Source organism: Pyxicephalus adspersus, chromosome 8, assembly GCF_032062135.1.
Source record: "Pyxicephalus adspersus chromosome 8, UCB_Pads_2.0, whole genome shotgun sequence".
Lineage (NCBI taxonomy): Eukaryota > Metazoa > Chordata > Amphibia > Anura > Pyxicephalidae > Pyxicephalus > Pyxicephalus adspersus.
The window spans coordinates 10,194,560-10,199,647 of NC_092865.1; positions in this window are offsets into that span (position 1 = coordinate 10,194,560).

Sequence of the window (5,088 nt, forward strand, 5' to 3'; positions counted from 1 at the left end):
CCTTTACATAATACAGGTAATAGTTTCCAGACTAGATCGTGCAAAACTCAACTTCATTGCTCCAGGCCACTAGGTACTGCTGTCTGTCCTCCATAAGGGAATATACTTTCCTTCCCACTTTACAGTCCTGCCGGAGTAATTAGTTGGCAAAACAATGAGAAGTCTTGTCATGCTTGGGGAGACAGGGCAAAAAGGGGGCGCTACGGCTTGCACAGAAGTAGTGTGAGCCCTGAAGAGGGCCAACGCGCAGAGTCTAAGCAGTAACCAGGTCTTCTCCAGAGCCTCTAGTGGTGGGGATGTTAGGCTGCTGGTTAGTGCCAGGATGTAGTTCTTGGGCACACCAGGGTGGGCAGGGTGATGCACAGTAGCAAATCACTAAGCAAGAAAGTTGTCAAGGAAGGGTGGGGTCGAGGTAGGCAGCAAGCAGGAAACTTGTCAGAATTAAGCCAGGGATCAAGAAAAGAAATCCAGGAAATAGACACCAGTAAAACGGGCCACCACAGACACAGGGGGACGCAGTAGACAGCACAGTAGAGGAAGCAACAGGATTCACAGGTGAGAAAATCATCATTTTTGAGAAAAATACAGCAATTTTTCAGGCTTTGTGGATATATAGCAAGTGCTATCACAGTTAAATATCTGTATTTTTTCAGAGAAATATATACATTTTCTGGCTTTGTGGATATATAGCAAGTGCTATCACAGTTAACAATCTGTATTTTTTTGAGAGAAATACATAAATTTTTCTCACTTTGTGGATATATATATAGCAAGTGCTATAACAGTTAAATATCTGTTTTGTTTTGAGTGCAATACAGATTTTTTTTTGGCTTTTTTGATGGATAGCAAGTAGGATCAGAATAAAATATCTGTATTTTTTTAGAGAAATATAGAAATTTTTCTGGCTTGGTGGATATAAAGCAATTGCTATCACAGTTAAATATCTATATTTTTTGTGGAGAAATATAGAAATGTTTCAGGCTTTGTGGATATATTGCAAGTGTTATCACAGTTAAATATCTGTATTTTTTGAGAGAAATACAGAATTGTTTCTGGCTTTGTGAATTTATAGCAAGTGCCATCACAGTTAAATATCTATATTTTTGGGGGAGAAATATAGAAATGTTTCAGGCTTTGTAGATATATCGCAAGTGCTATCACAGTTAAATATATGTATTTGTTTAAGAGAAATACTGACATTTTTCTGACTTTGTGGATATATAGCAAGTGCTATCAAAATTAAATATGTGTATTTATTTTAGAGAAATACAGAAATTTGAATGGCTTTTTGGATAGCTTGCAAGAGGTATCAGACTGAAATATGTGTTTTTTGTACAATAGGACAAAATATTTTCTGGCTTTTTTGAAAAATAGCAAGAGGTAGAAACTTTAATTGCACAATATGTATATTTCAAGATATACAGAAGGCTCCTAACCTGTCCTGTCACAATGCACAATGGCTTTTTGTGATAGATATGTTATAGATTGCAAGAGGTATCAGACTGAAATATCTCTTTTTGTACAGTAGCACAGAAATCTTTTTGCCTTTTTGGATAAAGAGGTAGTAATATAGTTGCACAATCTGTATATTTCTAGATATACAGACAGGTCATAACCTGTCCGTCACGGTGCACTTCTCTCATTGCTTCTCTCCCTCACACAGAATACAAGATGGTGTGACTAACCCCTCCCTCCTTCCCTGTATATATACCTATTCTGAGATCTCTGCTCATTGGTGCTACTGGGCCTTGCTATGCATCCTAGGAGCAAATGATTCGCTCCCAGCCATGCCATTCCTGATGGAAATAGTGGGCGTTCATGGACTCTGAATCTCCCCTACATAGTGTACAGGGTAAGGAGGCACCATCACATAACATTTTCATCAAGTAGGGATAAACCTTAACTTTTCATGGTTTACATTGTAGATAGGCACCTTTACATTAGATAGAAAATAGTTTCCAGGCTAGATGGTGCAAAACTCCACTTCAATGCTCCAGGCAACCAGGTACTGCTGCCTGTCCTCCGTAAATGGGTATACCTTCTTTTCCGCATTACTATCGTGTGGGAGCAATCAGACAGGACAGCAGCGAAGAGTCTTCTAAATATTCTCTAGAAAGAATATTCCTTCCGGATCTCTAATAATGAAAGACCTTAGTAGCTAGTTAAAAATTGGCAAACTATTTGCACTCTTTGCATCTAGAAAGAGACTCCTTCATAGACCTGGTTTACATTAATTCAACGGTACATAGGCACACTGTCATGACATTGTTTACATATAAGAGATTCCCCCTATGTATGAAATAGTATGCAAGGAAAGGAGATACCCTTACATATAATTTTTAACAAGTAGAGATAAACCTTAACTTTTCATGCTTTACATGGTAGGAAGGCACACATAAATATAAAAAGGTTATAATTGTTACATTCTGAATCCTTCAACCCACTGTATACAACCACTTATCTCTCCTAAACCGTAAGTCATAGTGACTTGAAATTTTCAGGGTGCACATAGGACTCACAATTTCCACCTCCAGGTGATAAGAATTTAACCCCCCTAGCGTTCAAATTTTGTCAGTTTTTTGATGCAAAAAGTGATCCTATTTTTTTTTTGCATAGAAATTTTTGTTTATATTGTGGGCCTGTAATTCTTTGAATTAACTCCCAGGTATGACAATTATATTTATTTATTATAATATAATCATAAATTATATTATAATACATAATTATAAATAATAATTTAAAAAAATGAAATATTAGACAACACTGTAATCTTAAAATAAAATATAAAATTAAAATTGTACTTTTATTTTTTTCATGTTGTGTGGTGTTTTTGTACTGTAAAAACCATTTAAAAGCAGATTACATTGGAATCTGCTTTTAAATTTCCCTCCCAGACACACCCCCCAATACATCACCACTCGCATCAGATGACTCATCCTCCTGGTTGATGCGAGTGGGGATGTCCCACCTGCCTCACAAAGACGCTGCTGCTGCTGCTCTGCATCTCCAGAGAGATGCAAAGCACAATGCAGGACTTCTGCATCGTGCTTCACATCTCACTGCACATGCGAGTAGCAATAGCAAATTCCGGGGGTGACCACCCCGAGTCACACTCGGGATAACCGCTAGGGGGGTTAAAGATATGGGTGGGAATCATAATTACAAAAACTTGTTAAAATATAACATTGGGGTTGCTGTTTCAAAAGCAAATGTGCCTACGTGAACCTAATTGAAAATGTAAATTGGGGACCCCCAGGGGCACCTACCTAACAAAGAGCATTAGAGTGGGGTCCCAAAATTGATACCTACACTAATCTACACAAATCTACCACAAATCTTTCATTCTTTGTTACTCTGTCGCTTCTCTACTTTGTATTCTTTGAATGGTTGGGGGTAAAAATGTAGGCTCAGTTGGGGGACACCTTTGGCTACCCCCCCTTCCCCCACACACACACACACACACTAGAATTTTATTTCTACGGCAAATGCACATTACAGCCCACTTTTAACATTTGAACCTCAATTTTCTGCAATGGGGAGGTGTAAGGAAATTGAAGACGTGTGGGGAATGTCCGTGGCTGACACTCTCTAAAATTTCATTACAACTGCATCATTAAAACATATTAAACTCTGTTTCCCCAGTGGTACTGGTAGGGTAGAGTTATGTGTAACAGGGCAGCGTGTTTTGATGGGCAGAGTTTTTCATGTTGTAATGATGCCATGGTGATAAAAGTTTGGGAGGTGTTAGCCACAAGTGACCCCCACTTGCACCTACATTTTCAGTTTCCTACACCTCCCCATTCCAGATAAATTGGGGTCCAAAGAACAGAAGCTAAACGTGTAGTAAAGTATTACAATAATAGTTTTGCCAAAGGGAGGTAAAAAATTGGGGGCCCCACCCCAATGCTTCTTGCTATGTAGGTGGCCCCTGGGGGTCCTTAACTTGCATTTTCAATTCTGAGCTCCTAGGTGACCTTTCTTTTGAAACTTGTGATCCCCATATCTTTATATTCTTTATTGACATTTTGGTGATTAGTAGCTATCAGATTCCCCTGTGTACCAACAATTTAGGAGATATGAAGGCTTGATCACAGTGAGTTGTTAGGCTGCAGAATATGGCAAGCAGACCTTACACACACTGGTATCACACTGCAGGTGGATCATTTCACAGGCAGTTTTTTTGCCCATAGAATATGGACAGTGATGAGGACCTTCTCCTTCCATCTTTACTGCCATGGTGGTAAAGACTCCAGGGTAAATCTGCAGCCTCCTGGGGTATTTGTGTCACATATACCAGGTGGCTGTGGGATACTACTTTTGCGCATGCCCGACAGCAGAAACACATAATTTGTTTCCGATCTCTCCATTTATCTAATTTTTTTTACTTCCTAACAGTGGGTTGCCACAGGAAGTAAATTTCCATTCAATCCATGTGTCACAATGGAAAACACAGATTTGAATAAAACACCCATCAAATCAAACCTTAACAGAAATGCTAAGTAGTGGGCAGTAACCCATTGCAATCAGACCAGAGTTCAGTTTCCTACATGGTTTTTGTGAGATTTTACCAACAGCTATAACCAATAAAAATGAATCTTTCCCTGTAAACTGGTTACAATGAGTTACTGGATGCTGCCACATATGTCTCCTTCCACAATTGGCTATCCCAAAAATGTATAATTTAAAATGCATAGGTACTCACCACTGTGGTACAGAGAATGGGAGTAATGGACCAGGCTTGATTGAAGAATGTCAGCCGTGGCTCATTAAGAGAGCTGGTTCAGATCCCTCTTCAATCATCAGCAGGATATCAAACTCCACCTGCGAGGATCTGGGAGCTCCTCCTCCTCCTCCTAGCTCTGCCAAGGCAAGAATGAGCCCTGTAGGCTTGTGCATGGATATTTATGCCCAGCTGGTTTGCATTTTATTCCCCTTTTAGGCCTTGCTGCAGGCCTCAGGCCTTGCTGGAGTAAATGTTGCCATGGTAACCAGCAAACAGGCCAGGAAATGGCCTAGCATCTTCTGCAGGTAAAATCTACTTGCTTTTCATTTAATTCTCCTCAAATCCATGTGTCACAATGGAAAACA